At 41.0% G+C, this 19,194-nt stretch overlaps 1 long non-coding RNA gene across 4 annotated transcripts; it reads left to right on the forward strand.

The window, feature by feature from the left end:
* Positions 1-780: 780 nt before the first annotated feature.
* Positions 781-18,464, forward strand: LOC110201618 (uncharacterized). 4 transcript variants are annotated; one of them, XR_002322537.2, is made up of 7 exons: positions 781-911; positions 1,977-2,134; positions 12,523-12,664; positions 13,098-13,207; positions 14,452-14,552; positions 15,113-15,310; positions 18,297-18,464. It is a non-coding gene; the product is annotated as an uncharacterized LOC110201618 (long non-coding RNA). The 4 variants fall into 4 exon arrangements; XR_002322534.2 differs by lacking the exon at positions 781-911 and adding an exon at positions 1,231-1,495 and having other exon boundaries at positions 14,452-14,598; XR_002322533.2 differs by lacking the exon at positions 781-911 and adding an exon at positions 1,232-1,495.
* Positions 18,465-19,194: the final 730 nt, after the last annotated feature.

The following is a 19,194-nucleotide window of genomic DNA, read 5'->3' on the forward strand; positions in this document are numbered from 1 at the left end:
TCAGGCTGGAAATATTCCCGTGAGCCATGAGTGGCCACTGGGCTCCCATGGAGTCAGCTCTGGCTCTAGGATGCCAGCATCCAGAAGGGCAGTCCTGCTGTCCTCTGCCCAGGTCTGGGCTTACGGGCACTGCCGGCCCCTGGGAGGGGCATGGATAAGCTGGGGATAAACCCAGACCAGGCCCTCCTCTGTGGGAGAAGGTAGAAGCTGGGCTCATCTCCCAATATGGATGAGGAGAGAGAAAGGGAGAGAATTAAGGACAGGGAGAGAATGAGAAAGAAGAGGAGGGAGAGAGACAGAGAGACAGAGAGGGAGACAATGAGAGAGGAGACAGAGAGACACAGAGAGATAAGACAGAGACAGAACCAGAGAGGGACTGACAGAGACAGGGAGAGAGACAGATGGGGGAGACAGACACGGAGAGAATGAGAGAGGGGAAAGGGAGAGATTGAGAAAGAAGAGGAGACAGACACAGGGAGAGAGGGAGAGACAGATGGAGAGAGAGACAGAGATGGGGAAACAGACGGAGACAGAATGAGAAAGAAGAGGAGAGGCAGAGAGAAAGACAGACGGAGAGAGACAAAGACAGGAGACAGATACAGAGACAGAGGCAGGGAGAGAATGAGAGAGGAGACAGAGAGATAGGACAGAGACAGAGAGAACGAGGGAGGGAGAGAGAGAGAGAGAGAGAGAGAGAGAGAGAGAGAGAGAGAGAGAGAGAGAGAGGGAGGGAGGGAGGGAGGGAGGGAGGGAGGGAGGGAGGGAGGGAGGGAGTGAAAACTCAGGCTACGTCCTGGATAAAAGACAACTATTTCAGGACTGCTAACTCCATGATCGTGACAAAGTCAGCACAGAGCTGCCGATATCCTGCGCTAACTTTTTGAGGATCATCGCCGACCCTTTCCCCGCAGGTATTTGGTACCTCCTGCCCTCCGTGATGCCTTCAAAGACGCTCCTCCAACGATTTCAGACCCCGACTTCCTCTGACTTGGCTCAGCTGTTCTTTCCAGCTCCGTCTTTGCTCATGCTGGACAGCTGGGCTCGAGGCGTTAAGAGACAGTTGGGGCACTTCTCTTTCTCTTCTTTTTTTCTCTCTCTCTCTCTCTCTTTCTTTCTTTCTTTCTTTCTTTCTTTCTCTCTCTCTCTCTTTCTTTTCTTTCTTTTCTTTCTTTCTTCTTTCTTCTTTCTTTCTTTCTTTCTTTCTTTCTTTCTTTCTTTCTTTCTTTCTTTCTTTCTTTCTTTCTTTCTTTCTTTCTTTCTTTCTTTCTTTCCTTCCTTCCTTCCTTCCTTCTTTCCTTCCCACAGAATCCCAGCAGTGGCTAGATTATAAGAATCCCAGCCTTCTCTTTCTCTTCTGTTGTTGTCCTTCCTCCATTTACATCCATAAGGGCTCTTGCGGTGATTGACTTTAGCCGGGGGTCAAGGCAAGCTATCTGAAAACTCCATTTTGTGGGATGATGAAAGAGGATTTTCTGTAGTCATTTTGGGCTTCCTGGTGTGTTGATGACTGGGTAACTCTCCCATTTCCCTTCTGTGTGCTCCCATCCCTTCCCTAGATCACAGCCTTCATTTCTTAATTTAGGGACTAAAACTATATAGCAAATTGAGGGCATTTTTCAATAAACCCAAAGGGTTTGTGCCTTCAGGTCCAAAGAACCGATGGAACTAAGAGGACCCAAGGGGCCCAGGCTTTTTTGAATGTCCCTCCTGGGCTCCATTTTCACCTCATAGCTACTCACATGTAGAGGAGATGAACCTGCAGGCCCTTTGGCACCTGGAAGAATGGGCTTCCACCCTGATGGCCTCACCTGCACATCACAACTGAACAGATCATTCCATTCCCCCCTCCTTCTTCCTGAAAATCAGGAAACACTAGGCTATTTTGATGATTATATTACTGTCTCTATGGTACGATAGATAAGAACTCAAGAATCTGAGATCTAGATATCAGCTAATCCAGCTTCTTTGTTTTACAGAGGAGGAAATGGCACCCACAAGGCTTAGGTGACTTGTCCAGGATCATCCAGGTATTTAGCATCCAAGGCAGCATCTGAAGTCTCATTTTGCATATGAGGAAACTGAGTCCCCAAGAACCTCTCAGCCTTCATCTCTTTCCCCTCCCCTGTTAAATCTGGTGAGTCACCTCTGCTTGTGTCCTGTACTTTGTCCTCACCCACTCATGTTTTCAGCTCCTTGTCATCTGACCCAGCACTCAACTAAACTTGTTCTTTCCATGGTGACCGATGAACTGGTAACTCTTATAAACTGGTCACCCCTGATGAATCCTCATTCTCTTCAAACTATATCCAACTTCTTACTCTTGTGGTCACCCCTGTCTCCCATACACTCTTTCCTCCCTCAGTTTTTGTGAGACTTCTAGGGACCTGATATAGTGGATAGGCCTGGAGTCAGGAAGACCTGAGTTCAAATCTAGCCTAATACCAGTTGTATAACCCTGAGCAAATTACTTAACTTCTGTGTGCCTCAATTTCCTCAGTCATAAAATAGCAATAATAATAGCACCTATCCCTCAGACTTAGTGTAAGGATCAAATGAGGTAATCTTTTAAAAGCGATTAACACAGTGCCTGGCACATAGTAGGTGCTTGTTTTCTTAATCCTTTCCTTTGTATTCCTGGTTCTGCTGCCAAGAGTCAGCCCACTCCTCTTTCTCTTATGCCGAATAATCTTGCATTTCTATTTGCTGAAATGTGGGTAACAACCCCAAAGATTAAGTCAGGGATCCTTATGTCCTCTTTGCATTCTTTCAGTAATTCCATCAGATCCCATATGGTTCAGCTAAGTCCACGGAATGATCCTAAATTTAAATGTCCAGCCTTAATATTTCTCCTGATCTCCAACGTCATACCAACTGCCTGCTAGGGGACAACATGGGACCGTCACCTTCTGATAGATGGTCAAGTCTAAGGTGGAACTCGTCATATATGCCCCTCCCCCATGCAGCCCATTATTCAGATCTCTGTTTCGCTTGAGGGGATTGCTAAGTGGCCAGTGTTCACAACTCAAGGGCATCCTTAACTCTTTCCTTTTGTTCTTCTTCCTTATCTAATCAGATGCCAAGTTCTGAGCTTTTTACATTAACAGCACCTCACTTTTCTCTCCACCCATGTGACCATCACTCTTCACTCCTGACTCTTCACTCCTCACTCCCACTATTGTGGAAGCCTCCTAATCGGCCCACCTGCTTTGTAGTCTTTCTCGTGCAACCCTCTCTCTTGACAGTGGCCATCTGGATAATTCCAAGACACAAGTCAGATCATGGCTCACTATGTTCCAACATGCCAGCCACCCCATGAATACATGTCACAGGCAGACACAAAGTACTATTCTGATGCCTGATCTGAATGCAGACACTTACTAGCTGTGTGATCCTGGGCAAGTTACTTAACCCTGTTTGTCTCAGTTTTGTCTTCTACAAAATGAGCTTGAGAGGGAAATGGTAAACCACTCCAGTATCTTTTCCAAACTCCCCCCCCCAAAACCAAAACCAAATGGTCTCATAAATTATTGGACAAAACTGAACAACACTGAGGTTTTCTAGTATCACATATTACCAGTGTGAAAGAGAGAACACGACTGATAAACAACTATATTTTTAGAAGAGCCCTGAAAAATCATGACCAACCATGATTTTAGAGGAGTTGTGATGAAATCTGTGAAATGCCTCCTGACAGGTGTCATGGACTCAAGGTGCAGACTCAGATTAATTTATATTATATCATATTCATCATATATATGTCATAGATGTCATAAATATATCATATTTATATTATATCATATATACATATGTGTGTGTATGGGTGTATGTGTGTGTGTATGGACAAAGTAGGACTTTGGGTTAACTTTTGATAATTGTTAAAAGAGATATTTTTAAACTTTAGAATGTAGGAAAGGAATAGATGGACAGAAAGAAAATAGATATTTATTGGAAAAATAAAATTAATTGGGGAAAAATTTTATAGACAGTTTCTCAAATATATAGAGAACTTTGTCAACTTTATAAGAATATAAGTCATTCCCAATTGATAAATGGCCAAAGGATATGAACAGACAGATTAATATGAAAAGTACTCTAAATCATTATTGATTAGAGAAAGGCAAATTAAAACAACTTTGAAATATCATCTCACACCTATTGGATTGGCTAAAATGTTAGAAGAGGAAAATGACAAATGTTGGAAGGGATGTGGAAAGATTGGGGCACTAATATACTGTTGGTGGAGCTGTTAACTGATCCAGCCATTTTGAAGAGCGATCTAGAATGAGGCCCAAAGAGTGACAAAACTGTGCATACACTTTGATCCAGCAATACCACCCACCATTAGATCTGTTTCCCAGAGTCCGAGGTCAGGAAGACCTGCATTCAAGCTTTGCCTCTGACCAATCCCAGCCATGTAGCTTTGGGCAGGTCACTGCCTCTCAGAGTTCTGGGCAATACTCTTAAGACTTTAAGTTGCAGAGAAAGTATTGACCTACAGTAGGATGGGGAGCCTCCTCCTCTGAGATTTTCTTATATCAATACAATCCCAAGTTCAGAACAACAACTTAAAAACAAACCCACTTCCTTCCAATCTCAGCTCAGGTCATGCCCCAGTCCCCCCATGGAATTAGCCCTTTTCATGTCCTCTCTTCACATGAATGCACATTAAATTATCTGTGTAGGTTTTGTTACACATCTCTTCCTTCTGCCCTAACCCAAGAGAATGTGAAGTCCTGCATGGCCAAGGCTATTTTACTTGTGGTTTTGTGCCCCTAGTGCCTAAAATATAGTAGGTACTGAGTAAATCCTTGTTAATTTAAATGGAAATTACTTTAATTTTTGATTTCATATGATAGTACATGTTTCTTTCACTGAGCTAAACCTGAGGAGAATGAAATATGTTGAGACAGAAAACAATACTCAGAATTACGTGTTAGGTCATTGCAACACTCTCTCTGGCATATGCCGGTAACTTGCATTCACACACAAAGATTGTGTGGCTGCAACCTCATCTTCCAGGGGGAAACACTCTGAATTTGTATAGCTCATGAACCCCCACCAATGTGCTCCCCTTAATAATCAGCCAACTGGCACAATTAGCTCTTGAAGAAGGAATTAACTTGCACGTCAAAGCATAAAGAGTAGCTACAAGACATTCCTCCCATGATCCTGGGGCTTGCTTTCCCACAAATACACACAACATTCACAGGAAAAGTGGGTCAAGACATACATTTAATCATAGTGAGGTAAACAAGTAGCTAACAAAAGTGATGGAGGTAAGTCACACCTCCTGGAACTGCAGGGCCTGGAAGTCCTTTCTCTCTTCGTAGGGTCTGAACATAACTCCCCTTTTGTGTGGCATCTCTCCAGGTGATTTACTCAGCTGCATCCCCAGGAGCTTCTACTCCCTATGACCAGCTCTCTTAACTGCTACCAGGATCTTATTCCTCAAAGCTGCTTCCTCCCTACAGTGAGAGCTTCTCTTTTATCTGTGTTCTCTGGAGTGTCTCTGTTCCCTGTTGGATGTCATATCTCCTACTGGTTGAGTAGTTCCCCTTCCAAGCTATCTGGTGGATGGTGGGAGGTAGGATAGAGGGCAGAGAAGGGAAAAATTCCCTCTTCCAACCCCTGCTGGGGTCTCCTCCACAGTCTTCCAGCTTGCTGTCTCTACCACTCTCAATATCTGAAATTCATCCTAGGACTAGCAATTTAAAGACTTCAGAGGTGGGGCTAAGTAGTTTGCTGGCCTAATTATGTTGCTCCCTTTTGGATTCAAACAGAGAACCCTTCACATCTCAAAATGAGATCAAGATATAAACCTTTATAGTTTAGTTGAAAACTTAGTCACTGGTCCTCTTTGAAAACAAAGGATGAACAACAATCTGTGAGGAGTAGTAGCTGCCCCCCTGGGAACCCAAAAGGCCAGTTCCAGTTGGGCAATGCTGCTGTTTCCTCTTCCTCCTCCTCCTCCTCCTCCTCCTCCTCCTGCTCCTCCTCCTCATCTTCCTCTTCCTGCTTTTCTTCTGTGCATATGGGGAGTCATATCCTTACATATGCATGCTCTATCCAAATGAATATAAATTTTGATCACTTATAATTTACAAGGTATCTTTGGGTTTCGGAGCTAGATTTTTTTCTTCCCTAATTATTTATTCTATCATTTAAAAAATATTTAATATTTTATTTCCCCAGTTACATATAAAAACAATTTTAACATTTGTTTTTTAAAACTTTGAGTTCCAAATTCTCTCCCTTCCTCCCTCCCACATTGAGAAGGTAAAAAAAAAAACCCTCAAGAAAAATAAAGTAAAAAATGTATGCTTCAATCTGTATCCCAACACCATAAGTTCCTTCCCTAGGGATAGATAGCATTCTTCATCATAAGTCTTTCAGTGTTGTCTTGGATCATTGTATTGCTGAAAACAGCTAAGTGATTCACAGCTGGTCATCTTACAATATTGCTGTTACTTTGTACACAGTACATTTCACTTTACATCAGCTCAGTTAAATCTTTCCAGATTTTTCTGAGAGCATCATGATCATCACGTCTTATAGCACAATAGGATTCCATCACAACTACATACCACAGTTTGCTCAGCCATTCCCCAATTGGTGGGCAATCTCTTAATTTCCAATTCTTTGCCCCCAGAAAAGAGCTGCTAGAAATTTTTTTGTACATATAGGTCCTTTTCCTTTTTTATCCCTTTGGGGATACAGCCCTAGTAGTGGTATTACTAGGTCAAAGGTCAAAACCATGCTTACATGGTTTTACAGCCCTTTGATTATAGTTCCAAATTGCTCTATAGAATGGTTGAATCAGTTCACAACTCCACGAACAGTGCATTAATGTCCCATTTTTTCTCCCACACCCCCTCCTCCATTTGTCATTTTCCTTTTCTGTTCTCTTAGCCAATCTAATAGGTATGAGGTTGTACCTCAGAATTGTTTTAATTTGCATTTCTCCAATCAATAGTGAGTTAGAGCATTTTTTATATGGCTATATGGATAGCTTTGGTTGCTTCATCTGAAAATTGTTCATATCTTTTGATCATTTATCAATTGGAGAATGGCTCTTATTTTTATAAATTTGACTCAGTTGTCCATATGTTTGAGAAATGAGACCTTTATCAGAGAAACTTGCTTCAAAATTTTTTTCACAATTACTATTGCTAACTGTATTTCCCTCCATCCTATTTCCCTGCCCTGTGTATTCTATTTTTTTTCTCCTTTCACCCTGTCCCTCCTCAAAATTGTATTGCTTCTGACTACTGCCTCCCCCAATTTGCTCTCCCTTCTATGACCTCACCCCTTTTCTTATCCCTTTCCCTTCCTACTTTCCTGTAGGGTAAGATAGATTTCTATACCCAATTGAGTATGTATGTTATTCCTTCTTTGAGCCAATTCTGATGAGAATAAGGTTCATTCATTCCTTCTCATCTACCTTCTCTTCCCCTCCACTGAAAAAAGCATTTTCTTGCCTCTTTTATGTAAGATAATTTACTCCATTCTACCTTTACCTTTCCATTTCTCCCAATACATTCCTCTCTCTCTCTCCCCTTAATTTTATTTTTTTAGGTATCATCCCTTCATAGTCAAGTCATTCCTGTGTTCTCTGTCTATATATACTCCTTCTATCTGCCCTTAATAATAAGAAAGTTCTTATGAGTTACAAGTATCATCTTCCCAAGTAGGAATATAACCAGTTTAACTTTATTAAGTCCCTTATGATTCTTCCTTTCCTGTTTACCTGTTTAGGCTTCTCTTGAGTCTTGTATTTGAAAGTCAAATTTGCTATTCCCCTTTCGTCTTTTCACCAAGAATGCTTGGAAGTCCTCTATTTCACTGAATGTCCATTCCCTGCTCCCTGAAATACTCAGTTTTGCTGGTTAGATGATTCTTGGTGGTAATCCTAGCTCTTTTGCCCTCCAGAATATCATATTCCAAGCCCTCTGATCCTTTAATATAGAAACTGCTAAGTCTTGTGTTATCCTCACTATGGCTCCACAGTACTTGAATTGTTTCTTTCTGGCTGCTTGCAATATTTTCTCCTTAACCTGGAAGCTCTGGAATTTGGCTATAATATTCCTGGGAGTTTTCATTTTGGGATCTCTTTCAGGAGGTGATTGGTGGGTTCTTTCCATTTCTATTTTACTGTCTGGTTGTAGAATATCAGGGCAGTTTTCCTCAATAATTTCTTGAAAGATGATGTATACTCTGTTTTTTTTTTTTGATGATGCCTTTTAGATAGTACAATAATTTCTAAATTATCTCTTCTGGCTCTATTTTCCAGGTCAGTTGTTTTTCAAATGAGATATTTCACATTGTCTCCTATTTTTTCCATTCTTTTTGGTTTTGTTTTATTGCTTCTTGATTTCTCATACAATTGGTAGCTTCCATTTACTCAATTATAATTTTTAAGGAATTATTTTCTTCAGTGAGCTTTTGTGCCTCTTTTTCCATTTGGCCAATTCTACTTTTTAAAGGAGTTATTTTTTCTTTAGTGAATTCTTTTCCTCATTGGTTTTTTGTACCTTTTTTACCATTTGGCCTAGTCTGTTTTTTAAGGTGTTGCTTTCTTTAGTATTTTTTTGTGTCTCTTTTACCAAGTTATTGACTCATTTTCTTCATGATTTTTTTGCATCTTTCTCATTTCTCTTTCCAATTTTCCTCTACCTCTCTTACTTGGTTTCAAAATCCTTTTTGAGTTCTTCCATGACCTGAGACCAATTCATATTTTTCTTGGAGGTTTTGGATATAGGAGCTTTGACTTAATTAACTTCTTCTGAGTTTGTGTTTTGCTCTTCCTTCTCATCATATAGTAACTTTCTATGGCTGGTGTTTGCTCATTTCGCCAGTCTACTACTTGATTTTTAACTCTTTGTTAAAGTGGGGCTCTACTTCCAGGGTAGAGGGTGCACTGTCCCAAGCTTCATGGGTTTTGTGTAATTGTCTTCAGGACCTGTAAGTTTTCAGTTTTTCCAAGATGGTATGGTCTAAGGAGAGGTGTGTTTACTACTCTTCTGGCCTGTGCTCTGATCTGTGAGTAACCAGAAGCAGTCTTTTCTGCCCTGGAACTGTGAGGAGGGTACCCTTTCCACTGTGGCCACAAGCTCTGGTGTGCTAGTGATCCTCCTGGTCCTAGGACTGCCACCCAGGACTGTGACCCAGATCTGAGTATGGGCAAAGTAACAGAGTCCTCCATTAGTGATAGCAAAGAGACCCCTGGAATCTCCTTCTTACCAGTTGTTCGACCCGCTTACTGTTTGTGGGCTGAAAGCTCCCAAAGCAGTTGCTGCTGATGCTGATTCAGTGACTCCCAAGAGCTGCTCCTGGTTTGCTGTGGCCATGGCTGTGATGGCATGGTCTGTGCTGGAATGTATTCTGCTCTCATCCAGGTGGGACAGGCCTTTCCTGCTGACCTTATAAGTTGTCTTGGGCTGCAAAATTGTTTCATTTCACCATTTTATGGGTCCTGCTGCTCTAGAATTTGTTTAGAGTCATTATTTACAGGTATTTAGAAGAGTTTGGGAGAGAGTTCAGGTGAGTCCCTGTACTGCTCCACCATCTTGGCTCTGTCTCTCTATTCTATCATTTTTTATTTTTATTTTTTTAATTTTTTAGGCAGTTGGGGTTAAGTGACTTGCCCAGGGTCACACAGCTAGTAAGTGTCAAGTGTTTGGTCTGAGGCCAGATTTGAACTCAGGTCCTTCTGATTTCAGGATCAGTGCTCTATATCCACTGTGCAACCTAGCTGCCCCTAGTCTATCATTTAAAAAAAAAAACTGAGACAATTAACTCTTTTGCCTCATGTAGTTTCATTTACGATTTCTTGAAATATGGCTCTAGGAAACCAGGTTTGATAAAGCCCATTGGACTTCAAATGGAGCTGCTTGACTTGCCTGTAAACCCAAATCACCCTGGCTGTCACAGACTGACTGATAATAGGTCTCAGCCCAATCCTCACTTGGTCATTGTTTGGGCCCTCATGGCTTAGAGTGAGTGTAAATAGCAATTGCTTGTGTTCTGGCAGGACACTCCAAGGGTCTTCTCCTCTCTGATTAAACTAGGCCATCTTCCACCTCAATTCTTACCTAATCTTAATCACTGAATGCGTGTTACCTCAGACAATCTGAGACTTGAGAAGGACCTTAGCTTAAAAAAGCTAAGGTCTCCTACTGCATTCAGGGCCATCTCTAGTTGTCCTGAACTATGTCTTGTCACTGAACCCAAATGACTCTGGAGGAAAGAGTGAGGCTGGTGATTTTGCACGGCTCTGCCTCATTTAAATCCAATTCATTTGCAGGTCAAGACTTCACCTTCCTGATGTCCTTGGTCCTCTTCAAGAATGAAGGACTAACAATAAAAACACCTTATGATTACATTCTAAACTTTTTGTGGCTGCATCAATTGAGGTGGAAGAAATGTCCCTTTTCTATGACAACAACAATCACCTTAAAATGCTATGTAGATGCTGGTTGGATAGTATCATCATTATTTATTTCCTTACCTGTTTCTGCATTTATTAATTTATCTTAGAGCAGATTGAATAGGAGAAGCCATCCACTGAATTCAGCACTGGGCCCTGAAATCACTAGAGCCATCGGTCCAAAGGCATAGAAGGAGTTCTCCTTTGGCTGAGAGAGGGGAGGTGGATTCTGTCAGGATTCTAGGTAATGAGACTTCTTTCTCAGATCTTACCTGAGATTCCTGGAAAGAATAAAAGCCCCAGCGAGGTCTGTCACGTGCCTGTGGTTTGGTGGAAGCACAAACAATGCCCATGGCAGCACCCAAGTACTTGGTGCTGTCCTGCCAATACTTGCTTGTTAAAAACTGTGGAAGGACTTGACCACTGATCAGTTATAACTTGCATTTTGCATGTTTATTGTAAAATAATATGGTCACTAAGACTTTAGCTCCGTTATACAGTAGATGAAATATGTACAAACGGTTTTTCAAAATTTTCTTCTCTTCTTTTCTTTCGTTATTCTTCCATGGCTCCCTTATTTTTATTCAACACTCTCTAATTGTATCTGAGACTACTAACACCCACTCTAGATCATTACAGCATGCTCCCACCCACATGGGGCAGTATCACCCTCTTTGGGAACCTATGTCAGCTACACAAATGCTAGTTATTATAATAATGATTACTATCCTAAGGAATATTCATCAAGGAGTCTACCCTCAAGGAACTGATAATCCAGTCAGTGGTACAAAGTAAAGACAAACATTTCAATTACAGAAAGGGTGAAATGTGAAAACAATTGGAAGAAAGGCTGGGTTATATCTGGAGAAGCCAATGTAATTTGGAACTGGATTCTATTTTCCTCCCCTGGATTTTATTTTTGGAACCTACTCCATGAAAATAAAAGTTGTCAATTTCCTTTTCATTAGAGCCAGAAATGACATCCAAATTCATGAAGCATTCCCAATTTTTACTAAATTAATGTTTATGAACAAAACAAATGTGTTTTGAATCAAAAGGGAAAGCAAATAAGTGGGGAAAATGTTTGCAGTACATTTCATTAACACAATTCTTATTTTAAGGTATATGTGATTCACATTGATAGGAATAAGAACAATTCATACAGCTGACAAATGATAAGAGGATGTGAACAGGCATTTTTCAGAGGAAGAAATCCAAGCCATTAATAAATTTATGAAAATGCTGTAAATGACAGAATCAGAGGCATGCAAATTAAAACAACTCTTTCAGGTCCCACTTCACATCCAACAGATGGGCAAAGTTTTCAAAAAGGAAAATAATCAGTGGAGGGGCAGCAAGAAAATGCTCATATTAATCCACTGTTGGTGCAGCTGTGAATTTCTCCAGACAGTCTGGAAATCACTTTAAACGTTAAGTGCCCCAAAGTTCACTAAACTGGGACATGTCATCCTTTGGTGAAGCAGTACTACTATTAAGCTTTTAAACAGAGACTGAAGGAAAAGGAAAAGGACACATGGAAAAAATTTCAATAAGAGCTCTGCTTTGTGGTGTCTAAGAACTGGAAACTAAGACGCTTTCCACCTTCCGGGATTTCCTGAACAAATGATGCTTTATGAATATGATGGAATACTAGTGTGCTAGAAGATGTGATGAACGAGATGGTGTCAGGGAAATCTAGGACGACTTTGAGCTGTTGCAGTTGAGCAGAACTGGAACACTTTCTACAGTAACACTGTGAAGACAACTTGAATAGGCTTGGGCATCCTAATGAAAACAATGAGCAAAAATGATTCCAGAGAGATCGTGATGAAACATGTGGCTTCCCTCCAGACAGAAAGGCAATGGACTGAAGGAGTACACTGAGCTACATTTTTAAACATGTTCAATGTGTGTATGTGCTCTGCTTCACTATTAATATTTGTTATAGAGGATTTATTTTTATTTTTCAAAAGTGGGGGAGAGAGAAATATATTCATTAATGGAAAATATAACAATACATTTTGAAAAAATTTAAAAACATGTACGTGAATTCAAGAAGCAGTATTAATTGCTGACTCCTTTTCCTCCTCATTCAGGTGCACCTTGTTTACCAAATTGGATGCCTGTGCCTGGAAGAAGGACCAATCTTAGTGAGGATGACATGTCCAAAACTGAACCTATGACAGCTGGTGGCTCAGTTCACCAGTTCCCATTAGAAATGTACTGTATGGGGAAAACGTAAGGAAATTTCTATCTTCATAGTTAGATTGCGTGTCCATCCTGTATGATTAAGATGATGACATGCTACTCCTAAAGTTATTATGAATACTAACAGTAATAATAGTATCAAGTGATAATATACCAAGTGGTAATTTACAGTTTGCAAATTGCATTTCATATGTTAACTTATTCAAATAAAAATATTTTAAATCCTCATAATGACTCAGTAAAGTAATTGTTCTTATTACACTCTTTAAAAAAAGTCTCACCATCTTTTTACTGATGTAGTAACTGAAGCTGGGGCCAAACAGCTAGTGAGGATTTAAAGTCCCCTCTGAACTTAGGACTTTCGGACTTGAGGACCAGCACTGCACATATTGTTTCACCAACTGCTGATTCTACTGCAAAACCTACGGGGATGTCAATATTTGCTGTTCTGTTTACTTTTCAGAAATGTTTTTCCCACCTACAAGTAATCAGGAATTCTGCCAATTTTGGAGACATCTTCAAGGAATAATGCCCCATCGATGTTCCCTCATAAGACCTCACCTGAAGTATAGTGTAAGTTCTGCAAGTCACAGTTCAACAAGACTTTGGCAACTGGAGAGTGTTCAGAGGAGGCCAACAAGGATTGGGAAAGGCCTTGAATCAGTGACATTTGAGGATCATCTGAAGGAATTGGGCTTGATTAGTCTAGAGGAGAAGAGACTTGGGTGGAGTATGACAGATGCCCCCAAGTGTGGGAAGGCCTGGCTTGTAAGGGATGGATTAGACTTGTTCTATCTGGGCTTAGACGGCACAAGCAGGAGCACCTGATGGAGCTGCAGAGACAAATTTACACTTGGCATCAGGATAAAGTTCCTAACATTTGGGGTTATCCTTGAGTGGAATATGATGCCTGAAGAGGTGGTAGGTTCTTGCTTCTTGGAAGTCCTCCAGCAAAGGTTAGAGCCTGACTCGTTAGGTGTGTTAGAATGGGGATTCCTTTCCAGTAGAGGTTGGATTAGATGACTATTGAGATCTCTTCCCTGACTCTAAATCCTAAATATTTGTCACTATGAAATTACAGCAGTAAAGTCTAGTGGAAGGAGCATTGCTTTGAAAGTCAGAAGTCTAGCCTTCTGATATTCCTTCAGTTGCAGTCTGAGAGGTTTAGACCCCTCAAGGACTGGAGTACAGGCAGCATCATCTGGAATGAATTCACAGACTCAAGCATTCTTTAAGTCAAGGTGGCAAAGATTTGTTGTTATGCTTTCTAAAGGTCACAGGTCCTTAAGGAATTCTGCCATGGTGGGCAGAGCTCCTTAGGGAACTTGCAACCTAACAGGAATGATGCTAAAGTTTGTATAGGAAAAGTAGTGGATTATGTGCCAAGTATGCTAATTAGGTGATAACATACAACTACCTCATTCACTACTGGAAATGGGGAGGGGCTTTCTTAAGGGGTGCAGTTTTGGTTAGTTATGTTAGTAACAAGATAGTTTCAGGAGTTGACATCTATAGCTTGACCTCTGGATTGTATATGTAACTGTGGGCATCAGTACCTGATAATTCTGCTGGTACAAGATAGTCCTGTTCATGCAAGGGAAATTCTACAGAGGTCAGCTTGTTATTGTAACAGAGAGAGAGAGTTTGCCTCACTGGCCCCACACATGAGTTATTGCCAGAGATAGAGTCCTTAGGCTACAGGGAAACTATCTGGGATAGTGTTTCTAAGGCCAGAGAGAAATTGGGTCCAAGCATAGGCACCCAAGCATTCCATCACCTCTACTACCTTTAACCTGTATGATACTTTCTTTCTCTAGGTCTCACTTTCCTCATCTCCAAAAGGAAAGGGTTGTAGTCCTTGAATTCAAAGATCCTGTCCATCTTTCAACCTCTGACCCATTGACCTGTACTCAGAGAGGTGAAGGCTTTGAAAAAGCACAACTCAAAATGGGAGCAAATAAAAGGTTCAGTAGAAGTAGAGTACACCCAGCATTTGAAGGAGCCTGATTTGGGCTTAAAAGCTTTGGGAAACAACCACCAGGGAACAAGTAAGACACAGCAGTAAGGCCCAGGGCAGGATAGGACACCTTGCAACAAAGTCTCCTCTTCCTGCTGGGTCAAATGTTGGGCCCTTTCCCCAATCTTCCTGTCTCATGACTGCATGGGAAAGCATGGTCTCATTGGAAACCACACACATCCTGAAGTGAAAAGTCTTCATTTGTGGTTTCATTTCCCCCCAACAGATGTCTCAGTGAAATGAAAACCAGACCCTCTCATAAATGCTTTGGTAAATGCAAAAGGCATTTGTAAATGCTTCAGATTTTTGCCTCCATTGAGGTGTACCAAAAATAATACATATATTAAAGTAACATAAAATAATTTAATTTGTGTTGGGGGAAGGGTCAAATCAACTTCCTAAACACATAATGGAGTTCCACAATCAATCCCGGAAGTTCACACATTCTCCTCTTTCCCCAGAGTGAAAACCAGGGTCCTAAGGTGTGAATTCCACAGACCTACAACCAGGTCTCCATATAAATGGAAATCAAGCTTGGTTTCCTCTCAGATTCTTCTCTGTGTCTATATCAAGGGAAGAGATCTTTCCCTCTGCACAAGAATATCCCGGGAACATCATTGGAAGCTCTTCAGAAATAAAAATTTTCTGCTCCTATTTAGGTAAGTGTTTCACTTATTTACTGAGGACAGAGTAATTTGTTTTAGATAGACACAGATCCAGTAGGGAGGGAGCAATCATTGGTTATTTGGGGAGGCCAGGGAACACACCAGAGGTCATCCAAACTGCTCTTGCTGGAAATAAGAGTGGACCTGACTCACTAGCTTTCTCACTATGGAGATACCATTTCTCCTCTCAGTGTCACGTTTTTCACTCTTGTAAACTGGTGATAATACAGTGTTTTCTATTTCCTAAGTTTGTCTTGAGACTGAAGTGGGTTGATGTAGGTCAAGCATTTTGTAAGCACTAAAGATCCTGAAATGGTTCAATTCCTCCTCTTCTTGTACCTACCCTCAGCATCATTATTAACCTTGAGAATGCAAGAATAGATATCCTAGGTGAGAAAAAGTGTGAGTGTGTTGATCTGGTGTATTGACAGAGGGATTGAGTTGTGAAAGCAGAGATGATACATATACCACAAGGGGTCTCCTGGTTTCTGATTTCAGCTTAGGCTCTTTCAGCAGGGTCCAGATATCTTCTGGGTGGACAGCAGTGGTATGCCTGGGGTCTACAGATAGTATTCCAGTTTGCTTTTCTGTGATACAATCAGACAAAATTTAAGAGGGAGCATGTAGACCAAGCTAGTATTAGTTGCACTGCCTGAGGAGAAAAGGTGAGCATATACAGGCACAAGTAGAAGTATTTTCCTGGGATGAGAGATCGAGCATGTGTTCTTTAGACAGTGGAAGAAAGCAGGTACTAATCAGTGAAATTTCTGATGAGCTCAGCTTTCTGGAGAGAGGGAGATGATAGAGTTCTACAGGGATGACATTTTTTTTTTTTGGTAAAACAGTATATGGGGCCCAGGTGGTTTCACAAAACATTCCTCTAGGCCATTGAGAGGAGCAGACAAGTAGTTCAATCAAGGGAACATAATGCCAGAATGAGTGCCTGGTGTGGACCACGAGTCAGTGATGCCTGGGTCTGTGCAGTTGGATAGGAGATGTGACTTCATCCAAGAACCTTCTAAGGCTAAGGAGTGGGACTGAAAGGCAATCGAAAGGGATGTATTTCTGAGATCCACCATGTGAATGGAAGAAGATCAAGGGCAAGGAAAATGAGGGGGAAGAATGATGTCTAGGTGAATTGGCTTATAGTAGGGTCTAGATTGTGAAGAGAGGGCAGAACAGTAGCGACAGAGTGGTTGAGAGGGAGGATGAAAATAGGGTTAGGGAATGTGAGGGAGAAAAACACTGGGTTTAGCAGGAGTAATATGTAGGGAGAGATGGAAGGGTAAGGGATTATGACTGAAGAAATGAATGTCAGCATTCACATGGGGAGGATTATGAAATGATGTGATCATTTGTTCTGGGTGGCTGAGATGGAATGCAGGTACAAATCTTGGGAAATGGTGATGGTTATGAATTCATTGATGAATTTCACCATCTTTCCCCCCTAAAAGTTACAAATTCTCCTGACAGCTATTTGATTTTTTTCCAAAAATATTTCATTTAATTTGTTATTGTCTGTCCTTTGTATATTGAAGAGGATGATTACATCACGAAGTTGATATCATGACTTGCAAGTGAATTGGATTTAAGTGAGGGAGGGCTATGCAAAATCACCAGCCCCACTTTTTTCCTCCATGTACATCTGGGCCCAGGGGCAAGTTATAGATCAGGAAAACTGCAGATGGCCCCCCATTTAATTTAACAAAATAATGAAGGAGTTGGGGATGTATTCCAGTATAACATATGGTCTTTGGGATCACTCTTCCAGATCCCATTCACACTTCTGGATTTGGGCTCCAATGTGTGATGGCTCTTCACCTTCATAATTCTAGGATACCCTGAGGTGTGGTGGTGATTTTCTGGCATGTTAGCTTATAAGAGTCTGGAAATTGCAGTTTCTCTTTAGATTATTAATTAACCAAAAGGAACATTAGATTCTGAAACAGGCATTTACTCAGATGCTATAGCAAGAACATTTAGTCCAAACATTTAGTCCTTTCCCTACTGGGAGTCTATTCTCCCACAAATATGTATAACCCTTAGGTAAGATTATTATGGTTTACCAATAGTAATGGGAATCACTAACATTTAGATAGGGCTTTTTGCTTTGTAAAATGCTTTACAAATAATGACTTTCATCGTTCTAATGATGGTCCAGGGAAGCAATTGCAGTTTTTGCAATGTTTTTACCAATGAAGTAAATGAAGCTAATAGAGTTTAAATGATTTCAGGAGGGGTCAAACAGCTAGAAAGTTCCTCAAGTCAAATTTGAACCCAGGCCTTCCTGACTCTATCCACTGTTCAGCCCCACTGTCGATTCCAGTGTGAAAAACTACAGGAATGTCAATATTTTCTGCCCTGTTTTCCATTCCTAAATTTGTTTTCCTACTTTGAATTAACCAGGATTCTACCTATTCTGGGGACAATTTCAAGGAGTAGTGCCCCATTGCTGTTGCCTCATAAGAACTCACCTGGAATATTGTGTTAAGTTTGGCAAGCCAGGGTTTCAGGACTTTAGCAACTGGAGAGTGTTCAGAGCAGGCCAGCAAGGATTGGGAAAGGCCTTGAATCAGTTACACATTAGGATCATCTGAAAGAACTGGGCTTGATTGGTCTAGAGAAGAAGTGACTCAGGTGGAGCATGACGGTAGCCTCAAAGTATGGGAAGGGCTGCCTTGGACTAGGATGGATTAGACTTGTTCTATCTGGGCCTAGATGGCACAAGCAGGAGCACCTGTTGGAGCTGCAGAGATAAATTTACACTTGGCATCAGGATAAAGTTCCTAATGGTTGGAGTTGTCCCTGAGTAGAATGGAATGCCTTAAGAGGTGGCAGCTTCTCAATACCGGGAGTTCCTCCAGTAGAGGCTAGAACCTGACTTGTTAGGTGTGTTAGAATGGGAAAATCCCATGTTAAAATGGGAACACACATCCCAAAGTGACAAGTCTTCATTTGTTGTTTCATTTTCCCCCAACAGATCTCTCTATGAAAAGACAACCACACCCTCAAAATGAGTCAAGCAACTGAGAGAGAGGCCAGTGATGGGATGGCAAAGGAGAAGTTGGAGTATTCTAAAGAAGAGGAAGGACATCAGAAGAGGAGGCAAGTCAGCAAACCTCTGATGCAGACTCTCTGGGCACAGTTCAAAAGCAGTAGGCATCTTGGACGAAAGGATTGCTTTAGACTTTCATTTGAGTTTTCATTGGTCGACATACAGGCAAGTAATGTGCACTTTTTAGAAATAGATGTTCTGTTACATCTTTCATTCCATATTATATCTAAATAAAATCACAAGCTTGTACTTCAATTCACATTGTTTCTTTTTAATTTTGTGCAGATCACAAAATGGTTTAAACAAAAGAAGAAGCAATATCAAAAATGTTGTAAGGATACAACTAATTACTACAAATGCAAATGACTTTGGTAAGTTTTTTTAAACACATAGTTGTATTTCTTTAAGTCACCAAGTGTCAACAAGTGAGTATCAGACATAAAGATTTTAGCTTACAGACAGGAGTTTTATTTGGTGAACCGAACAGCCATATTAATGACTTGCTGTGGTAAGCAGTCACAAAGCCTGCCCATGCTCATTTTGCTACGACTCCTTCCAACTTCCCAGCAACCTACAATCAACACCAAACACATCCCTATTATTGAAAACCACTGCCAAGTTCTGACAGCCACTACAGCATGACTCTACCTACATAGTAAAAGGTTGTCGCTATCCTGTATATCATGTCATTTTGTTTCCTGCTTCCTTCTTCAAATCAGGCAGAGGTCTGAAGACCATCCATATCTTTATCATCTACATGAAGAGATTTTCCTGAAGATGCAGAAGAATTTTAATGATCAATATAGAACCTTGTTAGTGACCA

Source organism: Phascolarctos cinereus, unplaced genomic scaffold (genome assembly GCF_003287225.1).
Source record: "Phascolarctos cinereus isolate Bilbo 61053 unplaced genomic scaffold, phaCin_HiC Scaffold_1;HRSCAF=81, whole genome shotgun sequence".
Taxonomy (NCBI): domain Eukaryota; kingdom Metazoa; phylum Chordata; class Mammalia; order Diprotodontia; family Phascolarctidae; genus Phascolarctos; species Phascolarctos cinereus.